This window comes from Serinus canaria, chromosome 24, assembly GCF_022539315.1.
Source record: "Serinus canaria isolate serCan28SL12 chromosome 24, serCan2020, whole genome shotgun sequence".
Classification (NCBI taxonomy): domain Eukaryota; kingdom Metazoa; phylum Chordata; class Aves; order Passeriformes; family Fringillidae; genus Serinus; species Serinus canaria.
In genome coordinates this window covers 5748587-5765493 of record NC_066337.1, presented here as the reverse complement: position 1 = coordinate 5765493, position 16907 = coordinate 5748587, and positions in this window count along the sequence as shown.

Here is a 16907-nt window from a genome sequence, read left to right as displayed (position 1 = left end):
TCAGGTATGGTTTGGAGGATGGCAGCCTGGGAAGGCTCCACCCTCTTTCCTTACAACCCTGAGCAGCTGATGAGGAAATGAGTTTTCCCAAGAAAAAGCTTCACTTCAAGTTGATTTTTTTTTTTCCCCTGCTGTGTGAAACAGGAAAAAAAAAAAAATCTGATTTACTGGGAAGGGAAAAGCAACCTCTGAGTCAGGGTTGTGCAAGTGAGTAAGGGAGCAGGAGATCCTTAATTAAACGTTTTGGGAATTCTCAGAAGTGCTTTTCTGGGAGAGGCTGAGTTGTGTTCCCAGGAGCTGGTGCAGTGCTGGGGTTTGGCTTTGGCAGGAGAATGCTTTTGATACTGAAGTGATGCTGCAGTGAGGGCTCAGCTGTGCTGCCCCAAATGAAGGGATTTTCCAGGCAGGAGGTGCAGAAGGAGCCCCGAGGGAGCAGGGCCAGGACAGCTGCCCGTGGCCACAGGGACATCCCATCCTGCAGGAAGATGTGCCCAGGATTTAAACTGAGAGGCACCAATTTCAGGGCAGCAGCTGGAGGGAGACCTCGTGTTTATAGTTTTAATTGGAGTTTATTTTTTTATCTCTCTCTCCTTTCATTCCATTATTTCCTTTATTGAGCTGTTCTTATCCCCACCATGGTGTTTTACCTGCTCCCAGCCCTGTCCCCATCCTAGCAGGGACTGGGGTGAGCTGCAGGCTGAGGGGGGTGTGGTGCCACAGGGGTTAAGCCGTGACAAATGGGGACACTTCCTAGAGGAAATCTATTTCCTTGTCACCAGATCTAACCTCCATTGCCGTGTCCCTGGGAAATGTATTTCAGCCTGTGGGCTGTGCCAATTCAACTGAACAAGCAGAGATTTCTCCTAAGCACCTCGATTGGAAAAAGGATTACGATGTTATCAGCGGCATCTCCTTCCCTGGCTGTGTCCTGGAAAGCATTTCAGATTTAATCCCAAACAATGCCATCTTTCCATCTTTGCCCTCAGCCTGGGCACAGAGCAGCCAGACTTTGTGGGGCAGGTTGGGGAGAACATGAGATTTGTGCTGTGGTTTGGAGTGGGCAGTGACTCCTCTCCCTGGCCTGAGCAATCCCAGCTCTCTCTGCCCCGGGAGCAGCAACCGCAGCTCAGGGATGTTGAAAGGATTATTCAGGTATTGATCAAAGGAGATTTGGTGCTTGTAGAACAAGCAGGGAATCAGGAGCTGATCTGCATTGCAGTGGCTCTGCCCTGGCTGCCTGCCCCACAGATTATTGCTGCCTTTAATTGGTGGAGCTGGGAGCAGGGATGGGTGAGGGAGAGGCACGGCTGGGACGGGCTCTGCCACCCTCATCTCCTCTGAAAAATCCTCTTTGCCCAGGATTCTTCTCCTGGGAAGCTGAGAAGGGTCAGAGAAAAAGAAAAACAATTTTATCTCATTGCTTCTCCTGTGTTTGGCTGCTTTGGGATGTGGTTTGGACTCTGCTTACCAACTGGTCGTTGATTGGTTTTGTGTTAATTGTTTTAACTTAATGGCTAATCAGGGTCAGGCTGTGTCAGACTCTGGAAGGAGTCACAAGTTTTTCATTATTATCTTTTAACCTTCTGTCTCTATCCTTTCTGTTTCTTTAGTATAGTTAATATCGCATTCTTTAATATAATAAAATATGAAATAATAAATCAGCCATTGAGCACAGGTTGATCACAAGGCTGCACCTCCAAGGGCAGCAATCCCTCAGCTCTCCCTGTGCCCCCAGGCAGCCAGCAGTGACATTCCTCCAGGGTTTGTCCCAGGGGAAGGGATTCCTCAGACAAACTTCCACTTTTGGGCTGTTTGTCTGTCTGACACAGAGCCAGCCCCAAGGTGTCTCTGAGGTGCTTCTCTGAGGGCACTGTGGGACATGACATAAAACAATGGGGGATGCTGCTGCTCTCGAGGTTAAAAGGGAAGTTTAATTTCTGACTCCAGCATTTATGGATTCCCAAAAGTGACAGTGCCACCTCTCCAATGACCCTGGACAATCCAACAGTCCAATTTCTCCTCCTCCAGAAAAGAATATAAAACAATCAGTTATTTACACCCCATGGACACGCAGCTCTCTCGAGGTAAAAAAGAGAGTTTTTAATTTCTGACTCCAGCATTTATAGATTTATAGGTAACATTTATAGATTTATAGATAACGTTTATAGATTTATAGATAACGTTTATAGATTTATAGATAACATTTATGGATTTCCAGAAGTGGCAGTGGATTGGAGGGTGACAGTGGACAAACCAACAGCCCATCCAATTTCTCCTCCTTCATAAAAGAATGCAAACCAATCAGTTATTTACAGAAAATGTGTGAGAAAGTTCCTTACAAGAATGCAAACATCAGAAGGCTCAGAAAAACTTTAAAAATCTGGGTGACAGGACACCTCCTGCTCTCTTTGGGGAAATATTTCCCTTCCATTTCCCCTGTTTTGTGCCAACTGCGTGAGTCCAGGGGGAGCTGGAGCCAGGATGCCACAAATCCCTGTGATATCCTGAAAACATTCTGAAAACATTCTGAAAACATTCTGAAAACATTCTGAAAACATTCTGAAAACATTCTGAAAACATTCTGAAAACATTCTGAAAATATTCTGAAAATACCCTGAAAATGTCCTGAAAATACTGTGAAAATATCCCGTGCAAGTCTCTGGGATGAGGCACCAGCTCAGGAGCTCCTCCAGCTCGCAGAGGGGGGAGAATTTGGCCTCCTGCAAACAGGAAATTGCTGCAGTGACTCACTGCATTTATTGGCCAGTAAATCACATCAGGGACTGCTCCTCTTTCTCTTCTCCTCCACGCTCCAGCCCTTGTGCTGGGTAGTTTTATCTTCTTTATAACTCGTGATTACATCCACAGTAAAGCAAGAATTGGCCTGGGTTTGGTGCAGGGGTTGGTGAGGAATTCGCCTTTCCATGGCACAGAAAGGGCCAAAAATGCAATTTTCAGCCATGAGAGGAGTGGATTTTCAAATCTAGTGAGGAATTCACTTTTCTATGGCACAGAAAGGGCCAAAAATGCAATTTTCAGCCATGAGAAGTAGATTTTCAAATCTGGTGAGGAATTGACCTTTCTATGGCACAGAAAGGGCCAAAATGCAATTTTCAGCCATCAGAGGAGAAGTGGATTTTCAAATCTACCAACAAAACCCCTTGGAATGTGGACACTGCAAGGTCTCCAAGGCTTTGTGTTTGTTTTCCTGGGAATTTTGTGGTTCTGCTCCCAACCTCAGCAGGCACCTGACACTTTCAGGGAATCCTTTGTTGCCCTAATTTCAAAGAGCTCTCGTGAGTCTCTCTCTGCCACCAGGCACTGCTGGCCATGAGCTGTCCACCTCCAGCCCCAGCCCTGGCTGGACAATGGCAATTTTCACTTTGGACCCTCTAATAATGCTGCAGAGTCCTCTTTTATCCTCTGAGGCAGGGCAGGCTCCAGCTTGCCCAGGGAGATCCCAAAAATGACTTTCTAGGATTTGGGGATGCTGTTTCAGTCTGGGCCTCCTGATTCCCACAGGAAGTTCCCTGTGGGCTGAACCATTTCATTTCTTACCCAGTGAAACCTGGGCAAAGTGCTTTTTACTCAAGAGTGCGTGGAATATTTTCATTTTCTTCCCCAGTTTTTGTGATTTCTGTGGTTTTTTTAACACTCTCTGTGCTTCTATTCTGAAAAATGGAGGGAATTTCAAGTTGAAGGTGTAAGAAAAGAGGATGTGGCTGGGGGAGTGCCAGGGGTGAGGGTCAGGCTGGGTTTGGGCAGACACAGAGCTGAGCTTTGAGCAAAGACAGGTTTGACCTGCAGGAAAAAAAAATCAATTCACTTTTGTTCTGGGGGGGGATTTTTTTTTTTTCTCCTCCTTTGTACATTCCTGATTAATTCGTGATTAATTCGTGATTAATTCCTGATCAATTCCTGATCAATTCGTGATCAATTCGTGATCAATTCCTGATTAATTCCTGATTAATTCCTGACATCCTGGTGCAGGGATTCAGGGTCCTGCTGTCACGTTTCCAGCACAAACAGCCAGCACCCTCTGGGGTGCCCAGTGAGAAATGAGAAGGCTGCAGAGCAGTGATGGGTGCTGGCAGCTCTGCCAGAGCTCCGTGCACCTTCAGGCCCCTGGGCTGAGCTCCTGCTCCACCTCTGGATGGAGGGAGAATCCTCTCCCTTCCCTCCTCCCTTGTCCCTGCACCTTCCCGGGCACACACCCGCTGGGACAGCCCCTGCTGGGGTGGCTGTTTGTCTGTCTGTCCCTCTGGATGCCAGCCCTGATCCCACCTGGCCCCTCTGGGGTGGCTGTTTGTCTGTCTGTCCCTCTGGATGCCAGCTCTGATCCCCCCTGGCCCCTCTGGGGTGGCTGTTTGTCTGTCTGTCCCTCTGGATGCCAGCCCTGATCCCACCTGGCCCCTCTGGGGTGGCTGTTTGTCTGTCTGTCCCTCTGGATGCCAGCCCTGATCCCACCTGGCCCCTCTGGGGTGGCTGTTTGTCTGTCTGTCCCTCTGGATGCCAGCCCTGATTCCCCCTGGCTGAAAAGCTTTCCTTGCACAAGGTTTCCTTGACCAAAATCCTCTTTTGCATATTTGGGTTTGGCTGGCGCTGATGGAGAAAGGCAGGAGGAGGCTTTGCAGAGCCTGGGCAGGTGACAAACAAAACATCAGCAGGGATTTTAAAGCTCCTCTTGGAGGAGAATTGTGCCTCTCCAGAGGTGAACAGGATCCCTGTGAATGTGTCCCGAGCCGAGCGGGTGGGGAGGGTTGGAAAGGATACAAAAATAAATAATGGGGATATTTGATATTTGCAATGAGGAGCTGGAGCGGGGCACGGGTGGATTTTCCCCTGGGAAGCAGCGCGGGGATCTGGAGGCTCCATTTGCATGGCAAGCTGCAACTGAGATGTGACAATTCCGGCGGTGGCGGTGCCAGGGGGTTGTGACATCGCTGCGGGGTTTGTCACACGCTTTCGGAGTAAACATCCACCCGATTAATTACCTGATTAATTAATTACCCACGCCGGGCCTGGCTCGGGGTCACCTGGGGTGGCTGGGAGCGGTGTCCTGAGCGGGGTGAGGCTTCCCAAAGCAGCAAAACCTGCACTGGGGGGGCTGAAAATCCCTGCTGGAGGCAGGAGGGCACAGGGGGGCACAGCTGGGACAAATCCCAGCATCACTGAGGCTGGAAAAACCCCCCGAGGTCACCGAGTCCAAGCTGTGACCCTTCCCCACCCGGAGCACTCAGTGCCACCTCCAGCCCTTCCTCGGCCACCTCCAGGAATTTTAAATATCTTCTTCTTCTAGATATTATATTTTATTCTATGCATTTGTATTTTAAATATAATCATTATATCTTCACTATTCGGCCTTTTAAACTCTCCTCATCCAGTCAGCTCGGGACACATTTACACAGATTCTGTTCACCTCCGGAGATGCACAATTCTCTTCAAAGACGAGCTTTAAAATCCCCCCTGATGTTTTGTTTGTCACCTCACCAGGTGACACCTCCTTGGGCAGCTCCTTCCAGTGCCTGACCGCCCTTTCCATGGGGAAATTCCTGCTGATGTCCACCCTGACCCTGCCCTGCTGGAATTTGGGGCTGCTCCCTCTCCCCCCTGTCCCTGGGATGAGACCCCAAATCCTCCTCTCCTGGCAGGGAGTTTGCAGAGCCACAAGGTCCCTCCTGAGCTTCCTTTGCTCCAGGTGAGCCAGGAGGTCCCTCCTGAGCTTCCTTTGCTCCAGGTGAGCCAGGAGGTCCCTCCTGAGCTTCCTTTCCTCCAGGTGAGCCAGGAGGTCCCTCCTGAGCTTCCTTTGCTCCAGGTGAGCCAGGAGGTCCCTCCTGAGCTTCCTTTCCTCCAGGTGAGCCAGGAGGTCCCTCCTGAGCTTCCTTTCCTCCAGGTGAGCCAGGAGGTCCCTCCTGAGCTTCCTTTGCTCCAGGTGAGCCAGGAGGTCCCTCCTGAGCCTCCTTTGATCCAGACTGAACCACAAGGTCCCTCCTGAGCCTCTTTTTCCCCAAGCAGAGCCACAAGGAACCTCCTGAACCTCCTTTGATCCAGACTGAACCTCAAGGTCCCTCCTGAGGCTCCTTCTCTCCAGCTGAGCCCCTTCCCAGCTCCCCAGGGCTTCTCCAGCCCCTCCACCCCCCAGGTGAGGCTGACCCTGGCCCTGTCCCCTCCTGTGTCATCCCCATTGTTTCATTTCCAAGAATTCCCTGCCCCTGACTCATCCTCCTGCTGCTCCATGGTTACCTCCAAATGTTTGCCTTGGATCCAGAGCTCCCTGGCCATGGCAGGGCTGGCGTGTTCAGACTGTTTTCACCTCCCTGAAATGTTGCACCGGGAGGGAATTCCTCCTCCGTGGGGCTGCTGGGCTGGCTCTGTCCCCCTCAGAGGGGGATCAGGACATTTTCCTGAGTTTTCACCTCTTCAGGACAAGCAGAGCTCTTCTCCCCTGGGCTGTAATTTCCCAATTTTAATGTGCTGATCAGATGCAGGTAATTGCTGATGACTTCTCAGCTCTGAGGTCTGGAGCTGCAGGTGATTAAAGGCGAAGGAATTATTTTAATCTGCCCGGTTTTGATGCCTTGAGGCAGCTGGGGATGGGATTCGGTGCAGCCCTGAGAATCACCGGTCTCCCTGGGAACGATGCAGCTGAGGGCTTGAATTTTGGTGGATTTCTGGGAAGGTGAGGAAGGGAAGGAGCCCTGAGCTGCTGCGGGAGGGGTTTGCTGTGTTCCACCCTGAAACTGCCCCGCCTGAGGCGATCAGTGCAGCAACAGTGACCTCCCCTGGGCAGGGGGAGCGGCCGGCCGGGGATCCTGGTCCGCTGACCCCGCTGAGCCAGGAGGGAACGGTCACCCCATCCCAAATGGAATTATCACCCCCTCCCAAATGGAATTGGTCACCCCATCCCAAATGGAATTATCACCCCCTCCCAAATGGAATTATCACCCCATCCCAAATGGAATTGGTCACCCCATCCCAAATGGAATTGGTCACCCCATCCCAAATGGAATTATCACCCCATCCCAAGTGGAATTATCACCCCTCCCAAGTGGAATTATCACCCCTCCCAAGTGGAATTGGTCTCTCCAAACCAGATGGAATTGGTCACCCCATCCCAAATGGAATTATCCTCCCTCCCAAGTGGAATTGGTCTCCCAATCCTAAATGGAGTTTGTCACCCAATCCCAAATGGAATTGGTCACTTAATCACCAATGGAATTGATCCCCTCATCCCAACTGGAATTAGTCCCCCCAGTCCCAACTGGAATTGATCCCCCAGTCCCAACTGGAATCGGTCACCCAATCCTAAGTGGAATTATGACTTCATCCCAACTGGAATCGTTCCCCCCAGTCCCAACTGGAATCGTTCCCCCCAGTCCCAACTGGAATCGTTCCCCCCAGTCCCAACTGGAATCGTTCCCCCCAGTCCCAACTGGAATCGTTCCCCCCAGTCCCAACTGGAATCGTTCCCCCCAGTCCCAACTGGAATCGTTCCCCCCAGTCCCAACTGGAATTGGTCCCCCCAGTCCCAACTGGAATCGTCCCCCCAGTCCCAACTGGAATTGGTCCCCCCAGTCCCAACTGGAATTGTTTCCCCAGTCCCAATTGGAATCGTTCCCCCCAGTCCCAACTGGAATCGTTCCCCCCAGTCCCAACTGGAATTGGTTTCCCCAATCCCAAGGAATTTGCAGCATTTCCCAGCTTTCCACATAACTCAGGATCAACTTTTTTATTCATCACTTTTCTGACAGAGATTTTCACTGGTCTGTACAGCACAAACATCCGGATAAAAGTTGGGATTTGGAGGCCTAGAAGGCGTGGAATGACAAAAGGAATTAATCTCATTATTACTGGAGCATTTTGATGGCTTTTCCTTCGGTTGCTCCTCATTTGATCCATTTTTCACTAAGGAAGTTTTTATTCAGACAACAAAAAGAATTCAGACGTTTCCCTGATTTTGGATTGGTTTTTTTTCTCCTCCTGATTTCCGTGCCAAGCAAACCTGTGGGAATCATCAGCTGTGGTTTCAAAGGCAGCCTGTGAGCGCTCCCTCAGCCTGTGAGCGCTCCCTCAGCCTGTGAGCGCTCCCTCAGCCTCTGAGCGCTCCCTCAGCCTGTGAGCGCTCCCTCAGCCTGTGAGCGCTCCCTCAGCCTCTGAGCGCTCCCTCAGCCTCTGAGCGCTCCCTCACCCTGTGAGAGCTCCCTCAGCCTCTGAGAGCTCCCTCAGCCTCTGAGCGCTCCCTCAGCCTGTGAGAGCTCCCTCAGCCTCTGAGAGCTCCCTCAGCCTGTGAGAGCTCCCTCAGCCTGTGAGCGCTCCCTCAGTCTGTGAGCGCTCCCTCAGCCTGTGAGCGCTCCCTCACCCTGTGAGCGCTCCCTCAGCCTGTGAGAGCTCCCTCACCCTGTGAGAGCTCCCTCAGCCTGTGAGAGCTCCCTCAGCCTGTGAGCGCTCCCTCAGTCTGTGAGCGCTCCCTCAGCCTGTGAGCGCTCCCTCACCCTGTGAGCGCTCCCTCAGTCTGTGAGTGCTCCCTCACCCTGTGAGAGCTCCCTCACCCTGTGAGCGCTCCCTCAGCCTGTGAGAGCTCCCTCAGCCTGTGAGCGCTCCCTCAGTCTGTGAGCGCTCCCTCAGCCTGTGAGCGCTCCCTCAGCCTCTGAGCGCTCCCTCAGCCTGTGAGCGCTCCCTCAGTCTGTGAGCGCTCCCTCACCCTGTGAGCGCTCCCTCAGCCTGTGAGCGCTCCCTCACCCTGTGAGCGCTCCCTCAGCCTGTGAGCGCTCCCTCAGCCTGTGAGCGCTCCCTCACCCTGTGAGCGCTCCCTCACCCTGTGAGAGCTCCCTCACCCTGTGAGAGCTCCCTCAGCCTCTGAGAGCTCCCTCAGCCTGTGAGAGCTCCCTCAGCCTGTGAGAGCTCCCTCAGCCTGTGAGAGCTCCCTCAGCCTGTGAGAGCTCCCTCAGCCTCTGAGCGCTCCCTCAGCCTGTGAGAGCTCCCTCAGCCTCTGAGCGCTCCCTCAGCCTGTGAGCGCTCCCTCACCCTGTGAGTGCTCCCTCACCCTGTGAGCGCTCCCTCAGTCTGTGAGAGCTCCCTCACCCTGTGAGAGCTCCCTCACCCTGTGAGTGCTCCCTCAGCCTCTGAGAGCTCCCTCACCCTGTGAGCGCTCCCTCAGCCTGTGAGCGCTCCCTCAGCTGATCAGGGCTGGGTTCTGCTCCCTAAAATGGGAGATGGAGAGAAAATTCAGAGGAAAATTCCTCCCTGAACCCACCCTGCTGTTGGTGATGAAGCCAAACCTGCTGGTGGCTGCGTGGGGACTCTGCTGAGCTCTGAGAGGAAAGATTTTGATTTTGTGGTGCTGCAGGGGCTGAGTGACAGGAATTGCTCTGCACTTGCAGCGTTGGGGGCTCAGAGAGTGGGTGGCTGGATCTGATGGGTTTGGATCAGGGAATCCTCTTTCATTTTTCTTGAGCTTTTCCTCCTTCCCCAGCTGAGTCCCCCTGGCTGCAGAGGGGAGATTTCCTGCTTCCTGCAGAGGCTGGGATGAGAATTCCACGATCCAAGTGCCCTTCCTGCAGGGCTGGAAATGGCACCGTCTGCCTCTCCACACCAGTTACCTCCCTGCCCCTTGGAAATCAGAGTATTTTTATTTTTAGCAGCCAAGGGAAGGAGCTGAGTGGTTTCAGATGTTTCACTCTGCCGAGTCCTGGGGCCTTGTTCCTGTTAAATTTTAATGGGAGTGCTCAGAGTTCCACCTCCCCAGGACAGGGCTCAGGGATCTTTGTTCTTGGCTTTATTTTCCATCCCTTCCTCCCGACGCCTCTGGGAACAAAGTGCACTCATCCCTGAGCTCAGGAATGAGAGGAGATGCAGGAACAGAGGTTCTGATCCTCAGGCTGCACTGGCTGCGCGGAGGCAGACAGAAAAAAAATGGGAATTAAACCCATGGGGCTTCCTGGGGTTTTGGACCTTGGTGCAGAGGAATTGGCCACATCCATTTGTGTGGGCACTGCAGAGATCTGAGATAAATGTTAATTTACAATTGCAAGCTCTGAAAGGCACTGATAGTTCATCCTGCAAACAAATAACCTTCAGCTGGGCAGTGCTGGCATCAGCTGCAGCTCCAGGGGGAAACATTTCCAAGCTCAGCACTTTCCTTTCCTTCTGAAATGCAGATTTTTTATTTTTTTTTTAGCCTACCTGAATGGTTTGGGAATTTCTGTGCTGTTATTTGGGTTGAGGGAGATTGGAGCAGAAAGCACAGGGAAAAATGGCAATAATTAGGTTTGGTTTTTGAGAGGTGTTGTGAAATATTTTTGTGCAAATGGAACTGGATTTTAATTTGCGATGGGTGAAAAGCAAAAGCAGGTCAAGAAAATTGAGAGGAAGATAAAATAGAAATGTAAAATGTTTTTCTATCCCGGGTTGTGTCACTAGGTGGTGCTGGGAATCAGACCAAAAAAAAAACCCTCGGCAGCAAAAAACCCTCATCAGATTCCAAACAAGGCCAGCAAAGAGGGAAACGGAGGGGAGGGAGTGGGAATTTAATGTTGGAACAAACCTGGTGTCTGAGGATGGTGTGAGAGGGCTTCCCTGGGGTTTAACAGGTGCAGAACACGGCAGAAATTCCATTTCCAGCGCTTTTCCCTCCTTGCAAAGCTGATGGCTCAAACACTGAGTTGGATTCTGGCGGCTCCACTGGGAGCTGGCACAGAGAGGGGCTGGAAGGACAGGGCAGAAGATGGAGCTGGGCTTAGCAAGGCTCAGGTGAGGGCTCAAGGGACTCACAGAAGGTGGGATTTAAATGAGAGAACTGCAGAACACCCCAGGGCCACAGGAAATGTCCCTCTGTGTCCCTGCAGCTCACTGGTTTGTTTAAATCTCATTCAATTTCCATCTACCCACACCAAAACCCAGTTTCAGCAAAGCTGAGGCCAATTCCTGGCCCAGCAGAAGACAAACTCAAATTTAGGATGCTCAGGGTTAACATTTTGGGAGCTGAAGCCACAAACCCACATCTTTTTTGGAGTCTGGGTGTTGGAGCTGCTCCATTTCCAGCTGGGTGTTTTGTAGGATCATTTCTGGGTGTTGGAGCTGCTCCATTTCCAGCTGGGTGTTTTTTACAGGATCATTTCTGGGTGTTGGAGCTGCCCCATTTCCAGCTGGGTGTTTTACAGGATCATTTCTGGGTGTTTGAGATGCTCCATTTCCAGCTGGGTGTTTTTTACAGGATCATTTCTGGGTGCTGGAGCTGCTCCATTTCCAGCTGGGTGTTTTTTACAGGATCATTTCTGGGTGCTGGAGCTGCTCCATTTCCAGCTGGGTGTTTTTTACAGGATCATTTCTGGGTGTTGGAGCTGCCCCATTTCCAGCTGGGTGTTTTACAGGATCATTTCTGGGTGTTGGAGCTGCTCCATTTCCAGCTGGGTGTTTTTTACAGGATCATTTCTGGGTGTTGGAGCTGCCCCATTTCCAGCTGGGTGTTTTACAGGATCATTTCTGGGTGTTGGAGCTGCTCCATTTCCAGCTGGGTGTTTTTTACAGGATCATTTCTGGGTGTTGGAGCTGCTCCATTTCCAGCTGGGTGTTTTTTACAGGATCATTTCTGGGTGTTGGAGCTGCCCCATTTCCAGCTGGGTGTTTTACAGGATCATTTCTGGGTGTTTGAGATGCTCCATTTCCAGCTGGGTGTTTTTTACAGGATCATTTCTGGGTGCTGGAGCTGCTCCATTTCCAGCTGGGTGTTTTTTACAGGATCATTTCTGGGTGCTGGAGCTGCTCCATTTCCAGCTGGGTGTTTTTTACAGGATCATTTCTGGGTGTTGGAGCTGCCCCATTTCCAGCTGGGTGTTTTACAGGATCATTTCTGGGTGTTGGAGCTGCTCCATTTCCAGCTGGGTGTTTTTTACAGGATCATTTCTGGGTGTTGGAGCTGCTCCATTTCCAGCTGGGTGTTTTGCAGGATCATTTCTCTGCTGCTACACAATGCCCAGGCCTGCAGCCAGGCCCTGCAGGCTCCTTCCAGCTCTTGCACAAGAATTGTCTCCCTCACCTGGCAATTCCTGCCCCTGGCAGCCTCCAGCTCTCGGGAGCTGCTCCTCTCTTCAGCCCCTCAAAGAGTTCTTCTTGCTTTAGCTGAGCTTTTGCACGTGGGCAAAACGGGGAGTTTGGGCCCTAAACTCCTGGATTTTCACACTATTATTATTATTATTATTGTTGTTGTTATTATTATTGTTATTATTATTATTGTTATTGTTTTTTGCAATGCCCTCCCTTCATTCATGTTGAGGTGGTGTTTGCCAGAAACTTTCTGTTTCTACAGCCAAACCCTCAGCAGAGCTCTCATCCCAAAGCAGAAATCCATGGAAGCAATGCTCCTAAAGCCCTGCAGTGCTCCTAAAACCCTGCCATGTTCTTAATTACCTGCCACACTCCTAAAGCCTTGCAGTGTCCCTAAAGCCCTGCAGTGTTCTTAATTACCTCCACGTTCCTAAAGCCCTGCAGTGTCCCTAAAGCCCTGCAGTGTCCCTAAAACCCTGAAGTGTCCCTAAAGCCCTGCAGTGTTCTTAATTACCTCCACGTTCCTAAAGCCCTGTAGTGTTCCTAAATGCCTGCCACGCTCCTAAAGCCCTGCCACATTCCCAAATACCTGCAGTGTCCCTAAATACCTGCAGTGCTCCCAAAGCCCTGCCACATTCCCAAACCCCTGCAGTGTCCCCAAACCCCTGCAGTGTTCCCAAACCCCTGCAGTGTCCCCAAACACCTACAGTGTCCCCAAACCCCTGCAGTGTCCCCAAACCCCTGCAGTGTTCCCAAACCCCTGCAGTGTCCCCAAACCCCTGCAGTGTCCCCAAACCCCTGCAGTGTCCCCAAACCCCTGCAGTGTCCCCAAACACCTACAGTGTCCCCAAACCCCTGCAGTGTCCCCAAACCCCTGCAGTGTCCCCAAACCCCTGCAGTGTCCCCAAACCCCTGCAGTGTCCCCAAACCCCTGCAGTGTCCCCAAACCCCTGCAGTGTCCCCAAACCCCTGCCTGTCAGGGGCTCTGGAGCCTGGTCCCCAGCCAGGGCAGCTGAATCAAACCAGAACCAAGAAGGGCCAAATTGCACCTGCAGCAGGAAAATTCGCTGATTTGGGGTTAATAATTAAAGCCATACCCAAGTGGGGAGAAGAAAATGAAGGCCCTAAATCCATTTTAGCCCTCTGAAAGTCACAAACAACAATGGGGTTTAATCTGGGGTCAGGTTTCAGAGCCCTTTCCCATCCACCCAGATTCTGTTTCACTGCCCGTGGCCTCCGTCCAAATTCCTTCAGCATCAGGGAAACAGCTCCCAGCGAGGTCACTCCATCCATGGCTGCAGAAAAATGGGGGAAATTGTTTGATTGAGGCATAAAAATGCTGCTTATTCTGGGTGGGGTTGGACAGAGGGACAGAAAAAAGCCACAGGAAAGAAGATTTGGAGATTTGTGGGGAAAAGCAGGTGAGGGCTCCCCAGAGCTGCTCCTGCAGGGATGGGAAAGGTCAGGGTTGTTGTCATTGCTTGGAAAGTTCTTGCACTTTGCCTGAAAAAGGAGTAAAAATATTGTTTATTTTTTATTTTATTCTTTATCCTCAACCTCAAAGAGTCGCTTGGAATGGAGAAATCATTTTGATTTCAAGGGAAACACAAAGCAAACCCCCCAAAAAATGTTCTGTAGAAATGGAATTTATTGGGATTCTGGCTGAGTCTGAGAGGATGCAGCGAAGAAAAGAAATCCCTGCTCTTATGGTCAATATTCAAATTATTGATACCCCAAATTAATTCTGAAATTTGATCTTTGCATAATAACTCTGAGAGCAGAGCCCTGCAAAGCAACCCTGTGACACTCCTGAGCTTGCTGAGCTCTTTGGTTGGTGGAATTCTGTGGATTTTAGTGCCTTTTTGGTTTTCTTTGGGAATTGTGACAGCTGATATTTCCCTCAAAATAAGGAAGTACATCCTGTTAATCAGCAGGGCTGAGAAATCCACTCAGAGGCATCCAATTCCTTCGGGGGGGGGATCCCAATCCCCAAAGTTCTGCTGGGACAGAACTTTGAGAGCCAGGCCTTTGTTCCATTGAGGCCCAAAATTTAAGGAGAAACCCCTCCCCAGAGCCAGACTGCTGCCCTTAACTCCATCTGTTCCTCAGAAATGTGGTGATTTCTGGAGAGGTTTCCTTGGGATTATTCTTGCTTTCATTTGCCTGAGCCATGAACAAATAAATGAAGGCTCTGCCAGAGGATCAGCCTCTCTGCCCAAACCAGTCCAGCCTGGGCATTGCTTGGGTTGGGTTCTTGCCACGTGTTTGTTTTTTTTATTATTATTATTATTATTATTGTTTTTATTCTTCTGGAGCACTCAGTTCCCATGAAAGTGCCAACAGCTTCCCCTCCTTGCTGGGAGTTAATATTTCATTTATTAATATTTCATTAGCATAAATCTTTCTGGGTCCTCTGCAGTCTGACCTAATTTCTCCTGGCTACAAAGCTGCATCTCATCCTTCCTTGCTGGGGAAATGCAGCACCACTTCCTCCTGCTAAATCCCTAAAATCCCTGCCTCTAACAGATTTAACTCTTTAACTTCAGAGATTTTACCTTTTTTTTTTAGCCAAATCCTTTTACCTGAGGCACAGGAAAATGGGAACAGGCTCCTGAAAACCTGAGGGGTTTTTGGGCTGTGCTGGCCAGAGGATGGAAATACTCATTTAAAAAAGTATGGATGGGAAAAGAGGGTGGAAATACCCATAAAAAATATCTCCCAAACAAAAGTTTCGTTCTCATAAAAACAAAAAGTTCCTAACTCTCCCTTCACACCCCAGGCTGAGCTGGTGAAATGAAGGAATCACTGATTCCAGCAGGGCTTTGCAAACGGAGCCTGAGCATGGACTGAGTGCTGAATTCCTGCAGGAAGCAGCTCCTTGCTCCCAAAAAATGGCATTTCTCACCCAGCTGAGGTGAGGGGGGATGCACTTCTCTGGGATGTGCAGCTGGCAGGGGCTGAGTTTGGGTAGGGAAATGAGAGAAATGCAAAAATGCAAAAATAGAGGTGTTGCTTGGAATTTGCTCCTCTCTGTTCAGGGTGAAGAGGCTGAAGGAAAACAAAGCTCACACGAGGGGGATCTTGGCTAAAAAAAAAAAAATAAATAAAATAATAAAGGCAAAGAATTCAATATTTACCCAGTGAGGGAAATGCCAATTGCCAGATTAAATATGCAGTTCTTTGTTATCATTCCTGTGATTCCAGGATAAAAAATCAGAGCTGAAGGAGGAGCAAATACCTGGGAGAGAGCCAGGAGGGATTTGCCCACCTGGAGAGCAGCGACCCCAGGAGCACTGGGCTTCTTTCACCAATTGTTAAGGATCAGATTGAGGATTTTTTAAATCATTCAGTTGCCTTGAATTGCCCATTTTGATTCCAATTATTGAATTTATTGGCAGGGATGGTCAGACGGAAAAATCCAAAAGCTCCTTCATTTTCTGAGCATTGAATGGCAGGATGGGATTTACTGCTGGGCAAAATCTGAAATGTTCCACTCGCTGTGGCTGCTGAGAAAACCCACCCAGGGCTGGGAGGGAAACTGAAAAACAACAATCCTCCTCAGATGCAAACACTCAGCTCGTTTGTCTGCTGGCTCCTGGAGTTTCATTTGCAAGCTGCAAAGCCAGAGGGAAGATCAGAATAAATGAGTCACAATATTTTTACAATATCGAGAGGTTTGGAGGGGAAATTCCACCTTTGCCTCTCCCACAGCAGCTGCTGGTTGGAGCAGCACAATCTGAGTCGGTTTGGGTTTGGTTTGTGTTGGTTTTTATTTCTTTTTTTTCCCTCTGATGTGATCAGAACTGAAAGCTCCATGCAGGTATCAGTGCCCTGACCCTGCACCTTCCAAAGCATGATTAATGAATTAATTACTGCTGAAAACTGGAAACAGGGGCAGTTCCTTTGGCTGCCTGTCAGGATTTCTGGGATTTTCCCCTTTTCCATGGGCTGCTCTGCCCCAGCCTCTCTGCAGGCATGGAAAATTGGTGTTCTTGGCAAATTCTCCCCCAAAAATCTGATTTTTTTACCTGGATTTATGCACTTGTGATGCACTGAGCTCCCTGCCTGCAACTGGGAGGGAATAAATGATTTTGACATTGTTCAAGGTGTGATCCAACCATGGAAAATCCTGCCCTTCTGTAAAGAGAAAAACACCTTAAAATGTAATTTTTAGAACTCACCTGGCTTTGTTTAATAGGAAAAGCAAAATACTCCAAAAACCAGCCACAAATATGGCTTAATATTTGGGTTTAGGTCTCCCAAAATGTGACATTTGCAGTTACAATCAGTGCTGGTGGGAAAGTGTTTAGGTCACAGCATCACCCACAGAGAATCCGGGTTCCAGGGGAAATCTGGGATTTTTATTGGCTGTTGACAATTTTCAGTGACTGAATTACAAGGAAAAAAAATCTCATTTTTAATGCCTGCAGAGTTTATTTCCCCTTTTGCCCAGGTGCTTTTTGATTTCCCCTCATTTTCTGGCATCCCTGTAAATCTGACACGTTCTAGAGCCTGGAAAAGCAGAAGGGATTCCTGCAATTTGGGGTTTTTTGGTTAGAAATGCTGTTTTCTAGTGAGGGGGAAAAAAAAAAGCAATCATTTCAACCAGTCTCGTTTAATTGGGTTCTAATTTAGTTCCAGTCTTGTTTAATTGGGTTTTTTCCTTATTCAGCATTTTGTGTGAAGGGAAATCCCCAAATTCTCCTTGCAGAACCAAAAATCCACCTGAGAGTGCAAAGGAGCCTTTAACCCTGACAGCCACAGTCCAGCCCTCATTTATGCCTCCCAATGAGTGCAATAATTGAATTTATTCTGGTTTTTTTTTGGAGATTTGGGTCAGCCAGGGTTGCAGGAAGGCAGAGCAG